This window comes from Tinamus guttatus, unplaced genomic scaffold, assembly GCF_059628265.1.
Source record: "Tinamus guttatus ecotype Peru unplaced genomic scaffold, ASM5962826v1 Tinamus_guttatus_pri_ptg000173l, whole genome shotgun sequence".
Classification (NCBI taxonomy): Eukaryota; Metazoa; Chordata; class Aves; order Tinamiformes; family Tinamidae; genus Tinamus; species Tinamus guttatus.
The window spans coordinates 274,293-293,638 of record NW_028288707.1 but is presented as its reverse complement, the minus strand read 5'-3'; positions in this window follow the sequence as shown (position 1 = coordinate 293,638).

The following is a 19,346-nucleotide window of genomic DNA, read 5'->3' as shown; positions in this document are numbered from 1 at the left end:
ACAGTCCATTGCCTGATTGTAAACCATATATGCAGGCAGTTTACTTACAAACAAGAAATACAAACAAGTTGTTGTTTTTTCTTGTATAAATAGGTCTACCAATTCATAAAGTCAAGGTAATCTCTTTTTTTATTACCATGAATGTTAGGGGACGTATCTTATTAATTTATATCTCCACTGAAATAAGTCTGTAGGGACCCCTCATAGTAACATCTATGGAATATTCTCAAGGACAGATACACTAAATTGTCATGTCTGGTTCTCGCTGGTCTCTGAAGAAGCCAATGCAAAAAGGAGTTTGCTCACCCATCTTTGACTTGAGTATCACTGCACTTGCACTTTGTTTTCTTCTAAAGCTTCCTCATACAAAAATAATTCACAACTAAAGCAGGCTCTCTTTGGTCAATGTTTCCCCATCCTGACTGTATGCTTCGCCTCTCCACTCCACATTCATAAATAGCTCAAGAGCTTTCAAGCATCTGAGGTCATTGTGCTTCACACAATTGTTCTTTGTGGCACTCTGTGAAGGAGATTACACAAGGGCAGCTGGAATTCCTGGATATTATATTTCTCAGCATTGAAGGACTATCTCCTTGAGTAAAAAAAGCAATGAGGCTATCTGAAGTGACCTCGGTAATTGTTCGTGCGCTGTATGGTATTATACAATTAGATGTGATTTCATAAGTAGAAGCCCTGGAAAATCATAGGAATCACTTTCACGACTGATAACATCTGTGAGCTGGTCAAATATTGTGGGATGAAAGATATATTCTCTGAAATATGGCTCTATGCATCAAAATATTTGATTAGTATTTTTGTGCATGATTTAACTAAGTCTGCTGTATCGCTCCATTGTCAGCAATTGCTGAGCTGTTAATCCCTCTAAGCATATTAAAATTAAACACATGTAATGGAAACAAGTTGCTGCACACTAGGGGTAATTCTTAGTAAGCACAGCCAAAAAGCAAATTACAAGGAATATCATTATTGCTAAATTAATATTACTAACGCAACTACTTGCTGGCAGAGAACAGATAAAGAATTCAGCACCACATAATAGAAAAAAAAATTACTAAATTGCTTCGCTTTGCTTTTAGCTTGATGAAAATGAGACATGCAACTGAGAGTGGGTTTGGGAAGGCAAGGCTGTCTTTTCCCTTAATAACTTGCTGTTCTTTGGCCAGAGAGATAGGAGACCTCCAAGACCCCAAACTGCTCATTTTCAGCAAATAAGATCCTGGATAGTGGAGAGAAACTGTGATATCGGTGCAGAGGGAAGAGTTTTACAGAGACTAATTCATTTTGGAATTCAGTGGCAAGAAACAGATGTTACGATTGCTGCTGGAAAAGTTTGAGCTAAAACTTCATCTTATTAGACATCCAGAAATCTAGAGACCTAGAGCCAGAGGACACTATGCAATGGGCAAAGCTACTTAAGCTCTTGGGCCTAGGCCAGTCCCAGAGAAAATTTTAAATATGGTCTTGTTCCCTATCTTAAACTATATTGGAGAGTTTGTCCATCTCAAGAGTGGCCAAAATGCATGAATCTGTGCCAATAAATGCACAGAGGGTGAAATGTTTCCTCCCCTAAATTTAACTCTGCAAAAGTAACTGACAGACTTCCCAGTGGTCTGAAAGCCCCAACTTAGGTCTGGCAAATACCACCTAGCAATTCTCAATAGGTATGATCCTCATTCAGATCCAAAAAGATAAATTCTCACTGACTGTGGAAGCTTTTGCATTTTTATTTATGCTTATTTCTTTTTCTGAGGCCCCAATTTCATACAGTTTGGTAAGGGCTGTCAAGAAACTCCAGGTTGCAATGCACAGTTTTGATGACAGCAGATGACAGTAGTTTGGACAGAGCCACTGAGAAATCTACACCTCCATCCACACTTCCAAAAGCATGAAACTTGGTAACAGATGATGGAGGTGTTTTACCCTGCCCGTGCAAAACTGAGAGTTATGTCAAATATACACAGAATGAATTGGCCATGGTGCTCTCACAAAGGGGACAGGGATTTGTGGATGTGTAACTATTGTTATTATATATGTCCATTCCAACCTTACCCCCCGGCTCAGCCTGTGCGCGGTCACGGGAAATGATGGAGCTGCTGTCCGCTTGTTGGCTCCCCGCCAAGAGCTGCTGGGACTGTGGAGTCAGGGGAATTCCCATAGCTGTTGCCACTGCTACTACACCTATCCTATGACTCTAAATTTAAACTGGGAACTATCTTTTCAATGGCTTTCTGATTAAAAAACAAAACAAAAAAAAAGAGAGAGAGAAACAATTGATGTAGTATTTTTTTTTTTTTCAAAATGTCACAGTTTTGTTTCAGGAAAGCTACTATGTCAACAAGTGAATTTCAAGACTCTTTTTCTTGTCTTTGAAAGCTACTACTTTTTTTTTTCTTTTTTAAGATAAAATGTAAAACATTTAAAAGCATAAAGAATAGAAATAGAAAAGAAAGCATAAAGACTTTTTGATTGTTGTGGGAGCTCTGTGAGGTTTTTTATTCCGAACTTCAGAAATAAAAAGTTTCTGTTGCAGAATTTTCTACAACAAGCACTCTGTTTGAAAAGCACTTGTCAGTTTTACTAATTTCAGCTCACAAAAGCAGGGGAACAAAAATAATATACAGGTTACAAGCAACAAAGAGTTATAGTAAGTGCTATTTATATGTATTTATTTACAGACATTAATAAAGGTATTAGATGGATCATCTATGTTTCGTTAGTTGAGTTATGGCTAACTGTAATGTTTTAGGAATGCATATGCAGAGACACAAGTAGACATTAGTTTAATGGGAATTTACATGGGTACCTGGTCTGCAGTCCAGCATCTGCAACCGGTATTGGGCAAATGGGAAGTGTGTGGTATTTTATTGTATCTGGCCATTCTTTTTCTACTGTTTAAACAAAACATTTACATAGTCACAAAAAAATTGCATGGTGGTAAGCCAAGGAAAAGGCAGCAGGAAGCAGTGTCTTAATTCTGTTTCTATGAACACTAACACAGTCAGAGTGTTTTAAATGAAGGCGAAAATGTTAATTCAGACCTGTGAAAGATAAGAAATAACAAGAATCAAAAAAGCCTAAAGCAGAGTTTGCAGAGTTTTCAGTAGACAGTGTAAATAGAGACATTTTGAGTGTCTCACAAGTGTTGACTGGAATTAGTGTGAACATGGTTTTCGTATGAAGAATCTGAAAAATGGTCACGGTTAAGAATGGATTGCAAAATGCTGGTGATGCTTGCAACTCCAAAGTCCACTTTACAAGCTAAAAAGGCACTCATGGATTTTAGTCTACTTTGATAGTCCCTTTCAACTAATGTACTTCTTATGTTGACTTTGGACTTCTGCCCAAGTGAGTGGGGGTGGAATTTAACATGGCCAGAAGCCTGTAAAACCTTACCATTTACTAAGAACAGCCATTGTGTAAAACCTTTTGCCTTTGCTAAGAAGTTCTATTGTCAAATATTTTTTCTAGGTTTTCCCAGTTTTCAACAACTATTCTTATTTCCCTCTTCTTTGAAGAAAGATAACATCCTGTCCAACATCAAGTAGGGAAACCCGCCCCCACCATGTGTGCGTGCTCGTAAGCATGCAGGCCTCCTATTCACAACTCTTGGCAAATACTAGTGTGCCCTTTTTTAAGCCGCTATAGATGGACTTGAACTCTTGGACTCACAAAGTGTTGGTATTCCCAGGATTTTACCGTGTACCTTTTCAGCAGATGAGAACACTAAATGAAATCCAATACTCTAACTTCAATTAGTGAGAGAACAGAAATACAGTGAAACTCTAGGTGTTATGTAGATGCCATTGCTGCAGTCATGGAAGTGCTCTGATTTTAAGTAGGAAATTTTAAGTAGGTTAAAGTAGGAAATTACAAAAAAGTAAAGTCCTGAAAATAGTAAAACTACCTCCCTTCTATTAATGACCCGCTTTCAATTTTTTTTCTTTCTTTCTTTTTCTGTCACAGATCCTACAACTTCTGAAGAAAACACTAAGACCTGCTCTTGGCTTACATCAGGGGCTTGATACTGGATATCTCACTGATATTTTATGAGTGTTTCAAATGCCCATGGGCTGAAAGAATTCTGTCAAGACCTTTCAATTATTCTGAGTTTACTAAAACACAACTCATGGGATGACCGGATGATCAAAGGTCTGTTATCATATTTTTCAGACTTCTACAGCAGAAGAACAAGTCACAGCAGTGATTAGGAAGCCACATTTGCTGGGCTAGAATATATCTGAGTAATGGAAAGTCTTGGAAAGTTTTAGTGACTTTCTTAATGCTTCTTAAAAAAAAAAAAAAAAAAAAAAAGGGACTTCCAGCCTCTCAGTTATTCAGTAATAAATACATTAATCACAGCCTCGTGCTGAGCAAGTGTAAAATTGACTGGTGGCCTCTACAGAAATATTGAAGATGCCAGCTCAGATTCAGCCTATTTAACATCAGGTACCTAGCAGAAATATCTACACTGGGATTGTGTCAGCCCTGTGTTGCCTACCTCCTGCCCAAGTAACTGCAAGGCAGTTTGTGTCTTAGAGGAGCAGCAGGAGGGGATTTGGTTAGATAGAAACTTCATCCAGCCTTTGAGGTTACTCTTGCACCATGTGATGAAGTAAAAGGATTTCTAACCTGATGAGTTTTTTTCCAGCTATTTCAGAATAAATGAGAGCAATCTTTACCTGTGTGCAGGGAAGAGCTGCACACAGACCAAAATGCTGTGCAAAAGAAGCTGTCAGCAGCGCTGAGGAGATCAGCAAGCTCATCGAGGCCCACATCTCTCTTTATTGCAGAAACCAGCTTTCCCCAGCTAATAGTGCTTATTGGACAAAAATACCATGTTGTCATGGTCACAGGAGTGTTTTTTAATATCTAATGGGGAACTACTCTTGGAAGGTGCTGAGGAGATGATTTTTTTGTGGAAGGCAATAGATTTGAGGACACCTGGGCTGTCTGGATTATTAAATCAGGAGAGCTCATGGGAGGGAGATGAAAGAGTGAGCCATATAAAAGTCCAATGCACAAGCTATGAAACGGCTGTAGTTTAATTAGCAGATGCAGTCAGCAAATGCAAGACATCTGTAGACATTTTCTCAGCTTTATTGCTTTTTCTGACAGATTAGCTCAGCTCTTTAACCTCACACCACATATAATCTGGTTTACCTTCCTAGAAGTATTTTAAGAATAATGTGAACAAGCAAATTAAAGTAAAAATCTTATATAATCTCAATTTTGCACAATTTACAGCACTCCCCAATGGTGAAAAATGCATCCTGACTTTGTGAGCAATATTTTCTTCTCTTTTATTTGTTTTAAGCAGCAGCTCCTCATGATCAAGGGCCGCTGAACTCCATAACTGAATGAGCGATGGAAGAGAGAATAAACTTTTAAAATCTGGGATGATAGAGACAGAGAGGAGGCTTCCAAGCACACTGGAGGATAGGATCAGTATTCAAAATAGTCTTAACAAACTAGAAAGCCATTTGAAAACCTGACAATAAAGAGACAACACAATTCAATAGACGATCACAAAATACTACTAATAAAAAGGATAGGCTGCAGAAGGCAAATATTCATTTAAGGCAGTGAAACCACAAGAAAAGCTGTAGGATTGCTGGGATCACAAGCAATGCAGAAGTCAATGATTTGATCTTTCTGGGAGTAGAGGGGAAGCAAGACTGGCACAAGACATGGAAGGCACCATTCCATGCTCCTCATGGCAACTTTGCTCCATGAGTGGTCCAGGAGTCCAAAGTATCAAATGGGCAAATACAGAAAGAACTGCAAGTGCAGCTTCATCTTCAATAGCAGAAGGCCTCAAAACATCTTAATTCAGTATTGAGTTAGAATTGCCTCTGAGCAAGCCGTTGCCTGTGCTGTGTAGCTGCACCCTCCCCACAGCTGTGGGCAATCTAGGGCATCCCCCTTCCTTTCCTGACCCTCAGCTGTTCAGCTGGGAGCTGCAGGGGGGCTGAGTGGTTGCAGCTGGGACCTTCTTTCACATGTAGCCACGATAGGGCTACCTGCATGGCAGGGGTTTGTGTCCCAGGGCAAGATAGAGGAGAGGTGCTGAGACTAAGAAATGTAGGTGAGTTTTTACTCCTTATTTTATAGTTTTATCTTGTAGTGTTTTTATGTTTTTATAGAGGCAGCTGTATTTTTTTTTTCTTTTTACCTACTGCAGCTCATTTATGCTATATCTTCTCTTTTTATTCTGGTAGAAGATGATGTTGAGCATGTTATTTTAAAGCCCTTTGATGAAATCAAAAATGTTACACTATTTCTTCCAATTTATGTGATGCTCCTTAATCCTAGCAACTTGAGTGCTTGTAAATTTTTAAGTGGAAAGCACGTACAGGAAAAACTGCACCATGGATCTGGTTTAGGGTATGCAGTGGAATGGAGTGCAGGTCTGTGCCAGTTCCCTCTGTGCTTTCCTGAAGAACACCAAAGTAGAGTAGGTTGTTTTCCAGGAGCACTCTGTGTAAATAACCTGCTGGGCTTTGAATGCCAACTTCCCTGAGACGGTGTCAGTTGTAAGGTTGCGTTTTAAGATGTTATTTCCTGCGTCACTAGCTTATGTCAAATGAGCTAATCGTGATCTCTAATCTGTCTCTAGTGGGAAGGCTTTTACACTACAGGGACTAGCTCTGGAGCACAAACACTACCTGTTCTTATGTTCATTTTGACATGTTAGTGGGCATGAAAAGTTAAACAAGAGGGAATGCTCTGGCACGCTGGCTTTCTTAAAGCATGCTGTTTTGCTGAAGTGAAATCATCTTAAAGAAACCTACTGATTAGGCAACAGTTTTCAGCTTATTTTTTATTTCAGTAAGTCTGTCTTCATTCTGTGGAACTCTTATGTGTTGCACTTTGCTCATAGTTGCATCGTGTCTTCCTCACTTGCACCCCTCGTCTCCAGTGAAAAGTATCTTTCCCGATGAACCTTGACTCTCAAGTGTATTAAAAAGCTAATTAAAATATGCACATCTCTTCACAAAGCCCAGTCTTCTAAACAAATTGAAGTAGCTAGGGAAAGTAGTTGCTTTTGTTATATAGCCTGTATTTTTTTTTTCTGCATAAAGGCATAAGACTTTAGAAATCAGAGCAATGAGTTTAAAATCTGCTACAAGTATTCACAATGAAAAGCATGAGCAGTAATTGAATTACTAGCACACGAAATAACTGTCTTCTCTGGATTCTCTGGCTGTGAAGCTTAATAAACTGAAAGTACATGTGGTAAGCGAGTCTAACTTATTTCTTTGGGTGTTGCCAATTCTGTTTCCTGCAACAGAGACAAATTCAATAGTGCTAAGCTGCAGAAGTAGTGTAAAAGACTTGAAGTCCTAGTCTCATAGTAATAATTTAAAGCTAAATTCAGGAAAGAAAACCTCTATCTCATCCACACATGCTGCACCTGTGAAAATGGAAGTGTCAGTGGAGACAGTGTTTTGCTGGGGTTTGCAGGAATCCCTTCTGCCTTTCTGCCACCCGTGAGCCAGATGGGCAGTTATTGAGGAACATGGACGGAACCGGACCGGCCCCTGGACCCTGCAGCCTGGGATCGCCAGCCCTGGCACTGGAGCTTGGCTAGTTGCATCTGCTGAAATTCCTGGAGAGGGACCAAGGCGTTTCAAAATGCCAGGCAGCAGGGCAGATAGTTCTGTGCTCCGTCACCGGCTGGAGGCCTCTCAGGGTTTCCCAGGAACATGGGCTGCTCTCCAGATCTGGTGGGATTGGACTTCTCAGTATTTGCACAGCCGGCAGTTTGCTAATGCCCTGGAATAGGTTTCCTTGTCTGGGGTTCCACCTTAAAAAGAAATGGGGAAGGGGGGGGGGCTGGGGGAGAGAAACAATTTTCAAGGAAGCTGTTTTGAAATCCAGCTTTGAGGTACTTTATGTAATGGAATTGCCTTGCTCAGACTAGCTCTTACAATTATTCAGAGCAACATTTCTAGGCGCAAAGAAGCTCATACTTAAATCACTTGCTGACATAAGTGGCTTGTTGTTCCCAGGAAAGGCTCATTTGTGTGAAGAGGAATAAGCAGAAGCAAATCCAGGGTGACTTAGAGCAACCAGACTTACTGTTTATGGGCAGAGAAACCAAACCACAGGTTAATGGGTGCTGAGAGGGCACAGCTTGTTATCTGTCAAAGATCTTGTCATCAACTTTTAAATAAGTAATGGCTGCCGTGACTTTATCACTTGATTTGGAACTTCGCTCTGGAGAACTACACATAGGAAGTTTACTAGACAATTTCTTTTAGCCTTCTTGCTGTTAGGTTATTAAAACACTTGCAGCTATGCATACTAGCAGCAGCAGAATTTCCCAGATGTGGTGTAATTGCTGTCATCACGTTTTTCAAAGTAAAAAGGCTCTCCTGGTTCACAGTGACTTTGTTCAGGAAGGATCCTGTGCAGCAGCAGCAGCAGCAAACCACTGATGTCCTGCCAGAATTGTAACAGAAAACATTACCTCTCTGCGTCGCAATAAACTTGCAGCTGCTGAGACCGTGTCCTTGTAAAGGAAGGGAAGTAGGGCAAGGAACCTGAACTAATTATCTACAGAACTTGCTTTGGTTTTAAGCTTTTCCTTCCTCGATTTTTCGGTAAGTGGAAAAGGTTCCCACAATTTAACACTGGCTCAGTTAAAACATCCACTTCATATCCTTTATTCTTATCTTTTTTTTTTTGCTTTAATCCAAGAACTCCATTTTGAAATGGAACCATTTGACTGTTCTGTGCTTCTTTTCAAGCTCCTTCTCTTCCTGTATTTTGAATAAAACTGATCACAAAATTTGGTGCTAATTTGGTCTCTCTGAAGTGATTTTCAGCTTTCAGAATTTAAGTCCATGTGAGAGACTATAAATGGACAAACAAGTTCAGCAGGTTTGACCTCTCTGGATTTTGGCTGACAGACTTGCAGACTAGGCCATGCTACCTCTTGCAAGTATTCATCTGAAGTCTTAGTGAGCAGTATTTATCTCCCACTGCTGAATTAGGATTAGGGCCTTACTTAGGGCTATCAGAATGTTGCTGATTCCGTTCTTGCTGCCTTCTCAATGTTGCCTTCTCTAACCTTAACTATTCCGTGAATGCTGGAGACCTGGAGAAGGTGCTAAGATCAGAGAACATCGTAGTAATGTACGTGCTCTGAGGGTCAAGAAAGCCTCTCAATGCAGTTATTAGAACTATAGTCAAACACTGCATTAGCTTTCTCTTCAAAAAAAAAGCAATGAGAAGCAATGCAATGAGACTTATAATTCTTGAACAACTTAGTGGTGAAACATTAATGTTGTGCTCAGCTCCTCCCTTTCCCTATCTCTGATGGTTATAGCATGGTTAAGTTTCTTATGGCAACTGGTAAGTTTGCAGTACAATGAAAGAGCTAAGACTTCTTGCAGAAATATGTGAGGTGTAGCTTGCTGAAAATGTTTGCTTATGGAGTGATATTAATAGCATTGCGTTCTGGCTGTGGAATTTAAAGGAAATGTGAAATTGCAAATGCTGGGTGACATTCTGAGGCCTTTGAAATCAAGGTTAGTACTTTCAGGTTCATTTCTATCCTCTCCTGGAGTGAATTCAAACACACATCTGCCATTCTATCCCAGGTACCAGGATATAGGTTTCTGTGTATGTTCCTATAGCGTGTTCAAAGGTCAGTAGATAAAACATCGAATACATTCCTAAGGATGCTTCCCTTCTGTTAAATGTGGCTGCTTGCTTTCTCTTTATGGTCTGGTGAATCTTGGGTCTCTTTTTCTATGCAGCAGAATAGCTTAAACAGGATGGAGCAGAGAACCTTTCAATGCAGAATAGCCAATAATAGCTAGGGTGTTCTGTTCTGGTGATATAAGTTTGAAACCCCTTGGAAGTAGTTGAACCTGTGTGTCCTGCTTCCTTGTGAATGCTTTTGGGATACAATAAAAAACAGGGTGGAAGTTCCAAGGACTCTTCAGTGAGTCTTGCTCAGTGCCCTGAGGGAAAGGGGAGAGGATCTGGGCTGCATATCTTGACTGGGCAAAAGCATTACCTTGCAGCCTAAAACACTAGTGAGTTAACCCAAGTGTTTCTTTAATCAGATTTTTCAGTTGGCTATCTTTAGACCTGTAATGAGCACTTTTGATTCTAGGTAAGGTTTGCCTCCCACGCTATTTCAGAATTAATATTTAATAGATACACTTTTGTTGTTGTTGTTTTGTTGTTGCTTGCAAAAATGGTGCAGATTCAATTTTAAAACAGGGCTTCGTTTTGCAAAATTCTCCTTGAATTTCAGAGTTTTTCATAGAAATATTTAGTCTCAAACACTGGAAGATAATTACATTCACCTGTTCCTAATATATTCCAATGAAAATGACTAAACATTATTCTTCTGATTTCCTCCCTCCCAGTGATTCATAGCCTAGAGTCTATTGTTAGCACTGGATACATGCCACTTTCACAGTTGAACATATTGCAGAAATCTAAAAACATTTTTGAAAGAAGTAGATGACAAAATTATTAAAAGCTCTTGATGGCATGCAGTGTATTTGTAGCTCATGAGTGGGAGAATTCATTGCATACTAAGCATTGTTCAGAAATGATACTTTATGAGTCCTCTTGCTCACTGAAGACAGGATTTGTGCTGCCTGGATTTTTGTAGATTTAAAGTAGGTAAATCACTGGCCTCAAATAGGAGACAGATGTGAGAGGAGAATGGCTGCACCTTTAAAGAAATTATGTCATCAGGTTTTGGTTGTCCTTGTAAACATAAATGGCACTTAAAAAATGCCTCTCTTCCCCAGCCACTAAATCCCTCTCTAGATGTCTCTCGCTCCCTCTCTCTGCTCCAAACTTGATTCTTATCCTTATAGCTCAAGTCCATGAAAGCAGACGTTTCCCAGATAGCGCCCGTCATGACAGGGTACTTGCTCCCTCCAGACCCACTGGATAGGCATGTTCCCTTTTGCCTTCTAACCTTTTCTTCAGTAAGGAGTCTCCACTTCAATAAAATAATTAGCCTCTCCATTTTCCATGAATAAACCCTCCTACCAACCAATTTCTGCTTGAAGGCTCTTAAACTCTAATTCACATCAGGTAAATTCCTTCTTTACATGAGAGTGGGGGAGTAACTAATGTATTTATCTAACTTTAGGATTTTTGTACTCCTGAGACTCACTGTAGTGTCTCAGTGCCTTGTACATGCTTTGCTTTTTTTTTTTTTTTTTTTTTTAAAGTGAAGTCAGACTGGATTTATTCAGTTCAGATTGGGAGAGATTTAGCTACATGTGTAACGATGCTGGTAGGCATTAGATGTAAAAACAGGCACAGGCATTGCACTGACTGAAATGTCCCTGCAAAGAAGGAGCCTTGTAACTTTCATATAGTTCTGCTTGTTTTGTATAACTGAACCACCTTGGCCAAAACAGATGCTTGGCCTTGAAAGAGGAGGCCTCCGCGCAGAGCTGCGGTGTGATCGCAGCAGCCTCCGTACGGAGGAGGGCCTCGGCACCAAGGCCACCCTGCAGCTCCCACAGCAGCCATCTCTGTGAGCCTCCCTGAGGGAGACCCCGTAATCCTGCCTGGAGACTCGTGTATCTACCTGCCTGCTGCAAACTAAGATGCTGTAGTCGCATCGCTCAGCTTTTTGGCTCGGCACATCAAAGTTGCTGTGGGTATAAGCATAAGTCTCTTGTGCAGATGTATCTTGTAAAAGGTCTTGACTTTCCTCTGCCTTTGATTTAATCTTTGATAACCAGTTACCAAGGACTTGATTGTTTTCTTAAAAGTATTCTTGCAGCATGATGTCATTCTTTGTTGTGAAGCAAAGGCTCATATGAAAAGATGGGTCTTACATTATGCTCTAAGAATAGTGAGGTCACTCCCATCAACAAAAGATAAGATTCTCAACTTAAGGAAAGACCCTTATAATCTCGGAGTACACAAAAGCAAGGCAAAGTGTAAGGAAATATGCCAGGGAAGTCTAACTGTGGGAAGAAAAGACCTCCAAGATATTTAACTCTATGTCAATGACAATATTTTTTCCATAAAACACTTTCCTCAGAAAACTTACAATTTTGGTAACCTTTAAAGCAATGCTGCAGGAAACCAGGGAGGTGCCCTAAGCTTCTGGCTCTGGAAAAGGTTGAGTTGAGCCAGAGCCAAAGAAATATTGTTTGAAATACCAAACCAGAATGGTGTTTCAACATACTCCAAACAAATATATTGGTGTTCCTCTCCTATGAGACGTATCAGTGTCTCATTTTCCTTCCAAGGAAACAAGAACTTCTGCAAAGTTCTATTATCAATAGTTTACCAGAATTAAGTGGTAACACAACCCGTATGTGTAACAAAGCTGGCTCTGATACACATGGACTCCCTGACAAATTCTTCCATTTTGTAAATGCTAAAAATAAGTCCCCTTTCTGCAAGGCAGGAAAAAAAATGTCAGTAAAGTCTGTCAGTGAAATCTATCACAAGTAAAATAATCTTTAAGAGAAATGGTGGAATCTCCGTATCAAGTTAGGGCTTAAACTCAGTAAGATGCAATCTAATCACATTTGGCAGCAAGATGTGGTGACAGGTTGGGGCAAGACTAAGCTCACTGAAGGAGTACAAGGGCCTTGCACAGGGGGGAAAAAGTATACGAAATATTCAGTATTAAGTATGGAGTGTTCTGCAGAAAGTGAAGGCAGTGGGGAGGAGGAGGAGGGACCAGACTGGGAACATTCGAAGCTGCTGCCGGAGTCCAAACCTCTACAGGCTGCTGCGTTTTGGCAGGGGTGACATTCTGTGTGCGTACGGCTCCTCACTGCTGCAGCTTAACAGCGGGCCGTGTGCCAGCACTAACAGGAGCCCATGTTAGTACCTGAAGATTTGCGGGGTCACGATATTGGAGGTGAGGAGGGGGGACGGTTGTTCGCTTATGTTAGCCGAACAGATATTCCTGTATCATTTGGCTTATGCAATCCTCCTATTTTTATGTCCCTTTTACCTTTGCAGCATGTGAACCTATGTTAAGTACAATAAGCTTTTGACAAATGTTTATAGGTCCTGTTCATCATGTAAAGACGGAAGAAGAAAAATTTATAGGAGCTTAAATCTCTTAAAGTAACCAAGTATAGTGAAAACAACAAAAAAACAATGGGAAATCAGTAGAAGCGAAGTCAGTTTTTCTGAATTTGGAAAGCCGATAGGAGCTTTCAATAGAAATATCCTGAGCACTAATGCTTAGCCTTTTTTTTTTTTTTTTTTTTTTTTGAAGTATTAACCATGCTCCATTCGTAGCTGAAGGTGCAGACTCCTATGGTTGTGGTTCTCCTAGAATTCAATGCTATTAGTGTAAGAGCGATGGTTGGCACTGCTTTATTACTCTGGGATTTATACAAACATAATTATGCTAAAACATTTTAATCTTCCAGATTATATGAGTTTGCAAACAACAGACTGAATGCTGGACCTGTATTGGGTGCAAACGTACTATTGCTAGGACAACATTGCAGTTTGGCTTCAAGGTCCCAGGAAACTACCAAACTGTGGAACAAGACTATGGTTCTTCTGGAAAACCTTGGCAAAATGTCCCCAAAACTCTTTATTAAGATGTTCAGCCAAGCAATGATCAGGCTTATAAGACCTTCCCATATAACAATTGCAAATGTTTTATGCTCCATAAAAGCAGGCTTTAAAGCATTTCTGTTCAAATGCTAGTTAGGTAGATTTTGAAAATGCGTGCAAATATGCTACTTCCCCACAGTCACATATGAGATTAATTTCTCCTGACTTCAAACATTATTATTTGAACTACTTTCCTATAGTTTCCTTTTCAATTAAGGGAGTGACTTTTTTATTTTATTTTATTTTTTTCTTTAACTCTTCTGAGATGTGACTCCTTGTGTCTAAAATAGGCAGTGAAGCAGGGTGGCAGCCTCAGGGTGCAGTCACCTCCATCCCCTGTTTGCTGCAACCTGTGGATAGCTGCGTGCAAATGGACCCAGTGGTGGAGTCTGGGCAAAGACAGAAAAAAACCTTTGTTCTTTTGTAATCTTGTTACTATCCAAAGTTAATGCTATCTGTTGTAATTATACTTGGAAAAGCATGATTTTTTTGTCTGGGGCTTTATATTCCCAGTCTGAGGAAAACATATGCTTGAAACCACTGAAGTTGCAGGGGCAGGGAGGGCACTAGGAGTAGGGAGATGGTGATAGATGGATGCAGAATTTATGCCAAGCAAGCTGGTTGTATTCGCTTGAAAAACAATGACTTTTTTTAATAAGCTAGAATAGAGCTTTTTAGAAATGTTACCTCTTTAGCACTCTCCATTTTTAGCATCCTGTCCATGTTTTGAAGTGCTATGCTGTCTTAGGGGTCAGAAGGATCTAATTGCAGAAATGTTGAAAGGTTACCAAGATATTAAATATTACATATTTTCAGGATAGCAGATGTTGTGAAATAACTGATATAATCTTGCACAAGGATATCAGTGATCACTTAAAAAAAAAAAAAAAAAGCCTCAACAAATGTATGATATATAACGGGTTAAAAAAGACAGTACGAGCTGAAAAAATGCAATGTCTGCCTTTTGATTTTGAGCAGGGAAAAACACAAGGGGAAATGAAAGCATGTATTTTAGTGGGTCACAGGAAGTTTACCTATAAATAGAGCACCCATTTATTCCATGATTTGGCAGACAGAAGGAATCAGCTCTTGCTGCAGAACAGCTACAGAAAAAGAGGCAGAGAGAGCCTCCCTAGGGAAAGGTGCATCCATCTTTGCAAAATGCTGCTCTCAGGGTTAGAAAATTCAAACTAGACCATGTGTTACCTCTTAAGATTTTTCTTTTTAACTGTAAATATTGAGAACTCTGAAAAGTCTTATTTCTGCAGGCAGCCTGAACAGTTACTCAAATGTCTGCAGGGTTGCAGTTAGGTCAGTAACTGTTAGCTCTGGAGCAGTAATGTGATCTTGTAGGACCTGAACGTCTTTCCATTACACTGAAAAAGGTATTAAACCTCAATTCTGAAAACCCGCCATTTTAATCAAAAAATAAATGGAAGACAAATGACTTTTCTAGTGAAGGTTGAAAGGAGAGAGCAAATAAGTACCAAACAAATATAAATAGTGGCTGTGTGTAGTATTCATTTGTGTATTTCATTAGAGAAAAACTGATGCTGCAAAGCTGAAGTTTCAGCCCCCAAGGGACTGTCACTTTCTGGCAAGCTAAACTAAACTTTTTGTATGGGAACTGGTTCATAAATGGGCTGGGGGTTTTGCTACTCTGTAGCTTTTGTGCAGAATTAAAAGAGTAATGCTGCTAATGAGACCAATATTAACCCTTATACCAGTTACCTATGACTCTTATAGTCAAACTGCTTGTGTCATTGTAAGAACAGAATATGCACCTCATGATTTACATGCTTTAAAGAGGTATGTGTTGATGCTAACCTCTTTTTCAGGTGCGTAGCCTGTCAAATCCAGCTTTGGAGTGGAAAAAAAAAAGTCTGTGCACTTGTTGCATCTCAGTTTTTTAACTGGAAAAGCTGGGTGAAATTAGTTACAATTTGTGTTTCTGAAATATGGGACTTGATAGGATCCGAGCTAGGCCACCAGTGCTGCGTAAGCCTCTCAGAACCATGAGAAGGAATGGCTGCAGTATGTCCAGATTACACAAAACACAGCTGAATATAGTTTCTCTTGTACTTAGACTGTTTTCATTTGCTTTAAATCTCATGATTTTTTTTCCTCTATACCTGCTCTATCTTAAACACATTACCTATTTCCAAGAAAAATGAAAATGTGGTTTGGTGCTGCAGAAGTTTGTTTTGCACAGCATCATTTTACACATACAATTATTTCTCTCAGCCTACTTCCCTTGACTTGTGGGAGTTTATTCCAGAAAAACATTACCCCTTTTAATTTCACTTGAAACTATCTTCCCATGTCCCCTCTGGAATTTTAACAAATAATTTAATGCCTTGCAATGCTCTACTTGCACTACTCTATTCACATGCAGCTCCATAGCTAGTTATTGCTAACAGCAGTCAGTTGCTATAGGTGTTTTATAACAGCCATAACCCATTGGCTCTGAGTCCAATTCATTCTATAGCCTTCATTCACCACGAAACACTTGGACCGTCGTATCTGAAATCTTGGCTTCTAATATAAAATCTATAGAAAGAAATGGAATTTAGAGGCTTAAGTCACAAGTGTCTTTTCTGTCCGGTGTACAGTTCTACCTGCCAAATGGCGCACCTGGAAAATCCATTAGGAGTTTCAGCTGGGGTCTGGTAGTTAGTGGAACATTCCTTGCTGCGGATGAGAAGCCCCACATGGGAGCTGCAGTGCGAGGGATGCGAGCCTGGCGCCCTGCAGGGGCAGCTGCAGCTGGCGCACGGGTGCTTGTGGCTCACATCTGCCTTGGGTCAAAGCTGCCTTAACCAGCCCGGTGCTCTCTGAACGTGCTCCAAAGGGGGTATCTTTGGGTGACCCATCCTGTAAATGATTGTTTTCCAAGGATTGTTTTCGAATCACCACAAACATAACAATGTTGGCTTACGGCAGTCAGGTCCAGATGCACCCTAGAATTATTAGTTCCTCTATTAAAATAAATAATTACCTAAGTCATGCTCAGACTTCCTATTTATTTATTTATTCCTCCACTGGGTTGAGGCGGAGTGGCTGAAATCCGCTCTGATTTTAGCTCTTAGCAGAGCCGTGACCAGGCAGGTGAGGCAGTGGTCCAATCTATAGCTGATAGTAGGTGGCTTGAGTGTCATTACTGTATATATCCATCCAGATCAGAAAAATGTAACTGCCCTACAGGGACTGGAACAGAAGCAGAAACAGCATCTCCCAGTGGATGTTGAAGGCAAACAGATGAATACAGGATCTAGTCAGAATGCTGATGTTACCTACATCTTATTGCAAGGAAAACAGTATGTTAGGTGCTGCTATGCTGCTCCCTTTGTCTTCCTAGTGCTATTTACAGCTGTTTTTGATAGTCTGAGCAGTTCTGTACAGCAGTGAAAGACTCTTTATCTGGTCTGTGCTTCATTTGTCTTGAATGAAGTGCCCCTTGGCTTCAATTTCTCACATGAAAGATCTTTCAAATGCCAGCTTTCCATTCCAGGTCCAGAGATCTTGTCTGTCTTCAGTCTTCTGCATCAAAATTTTCATTGTATATCATCTATCTTCATCTTAGAATTAACAATTCAATTCATTAATGTTTATAAGATCTGTGGACAGAAAGTGATTAATGTCTATTACTTCTCATTAATTTATATTAAATACATAAGAGGCTTGTTTTCTAATAGACTTATTTTTGATTTGTCCAGAAAATTCTCATGCAAAGCCTTAATTATATCTCAGACACTAGTTATTGAGCCAGTAACATCTAAACTGGAAGCAGTGCAATTGCTTGTTACTTGCAGAAGACAAACGGGATACTAGATACAGCAGCATTTTATTAATGTATTAAGTATCCTATAAAGACAGCACAGTTAAAAAAGGGGGAGGATTTTTTTTTTTTTTTTTACTGAAAATATACCAACAGTGTTTTCACCGTGTCAGTGCATACACATGCATATGGCATGAAATATTTCATTGAAAGTTTAGCTGTTCTTTCAAGGTCAGAGAGAAAATTTTTGGATTGTCATGGTCTGTGATAGCTCCTAGCTTTTTTCCATCTTTTTTGCCTCTCTTTCTTCTCAGTGTTGCTGTATGCTACTTGGAGCTTTCTATTCAGCTTTTCTCTGAATTCTTATTTATTTATTTATTTATTTTCAGTTCCAACTGGCCTTCTGCACAACTTCCTTTTTTTTTTTTTTTTTTTTTTTTAATATTAGGTATACTTGAATGGCAGATGGCAGCTCCCAATACCTGAAACCTAACTAATCTTGTGCTATTACTGGGGATGGCTTCGACCTCTTCAGACTCACTCCTCAGAACTGCGTTAAGGGGCATTAATGCCTATATCTCAAACAGTTGCTTGGTGTGTGTGTCTCCCGACAAAGCTGAGCACAGAGTGTTCCCCATAGTGCTCCTAGGGCAGGTTGTTCACCAGCTAGAGAGAGGTGCCCCTCGGCCTTGGACAGATCCGTCCTTGCATGTTTTGATCCTTCATGGCAGACACAGACCTCTGCTAAACGAGGGACCCTGCAGCTCCAGGGTTCTGGGAATGCACTCCGGGACTGTGTGTCAGCTACTACTAGGGGGCTTTAATTTACCACTTGTTTCCAGAGTCTTCTCTTCCCTGTCTGCAAATCCACAGATGCTCCTCTTCCCTTAGGACATAGTTTTCTGGATGGGTTACATCCCAGGGGATGTGCTATGCCGTTTTGCCTCTTTGATCTGCAACACAGGAGTAACTAGTCATGCCGGATCACGGGAGACGGTCTAATCGGGGAGCCTGGGAAAGAGAATCAAAACTTAATGCACCTCTCTTCAGCAGCTTAAGATTGAATGAATAACAGAAGTGTTTGGATATAAGCAGTTCTTGAGCTGTCAGTTTGGCTTAAATAGCTTAATTTTTTTAAAAAATATGAAAAACATTTTTAATTTTTTTTTTTTGTGGGGGCAAATGAGAAGCAGGATGTTTCCATTTCGTATCTTCAGTGAGAAATAAGCAATGTCAAAATATTGGTAGCTCACGCTCAAAACTAAGGTCCCTGTTCTGTCTTCCTCCTATTTCTCTCTTACCCAGACAACCCTTGGTAAAGTCTTAGTGTTATGTGTGTGTTCTTCTTAGTGTTATGTGTGCCCAGGAAAGGAAGCAGTGTTCCCTGTTTATTTTAGTTTTCCTTGTTAAATAAGAAAGCCAGAGTTTCCTTGTTTATTTTGCTCTGCATCTTTCTGAGAGAAATTCTAACTTTAACTTTCTTGATATTTATTTCTTTCTTACACTTTAATTCTTGCCATCTTTTAATGAAGTTCTTGAGATCAATAGCTGCCTGTGCCAAGACTTCTCCTGAGCACTGAGCTGGGCTGTGTCCTTTTGCAGATTGTGTTAGCTGTGAGATGACTTGTAAGAATGCCAAGGAGCTGCACTTGGCTCTGGGAGACCCACCAAGTTGTCACTGGAAGTGAGGGAGGAGGCTCAAGTGCTTCATCTGCTGTGCCTCGTTTTAGAGCTTCATACAAATAGTGGCAGGGAATTACACTGGATTTGGTATTATACAAAGGAGCCTCTTCCCTCTGGGGAAGAAAACAAACAGAGCTGTGGCACTTCTGTGCACTGATGGGAGTGGGCATATATTCCATGTATTCCATATGGGTGTGGGCTTCTCCTCTGAGCTGTACTTTCAGTACCTGACTGCGAAAAAAAACCTGATTTTACAGAATTAAATTTATTGTCT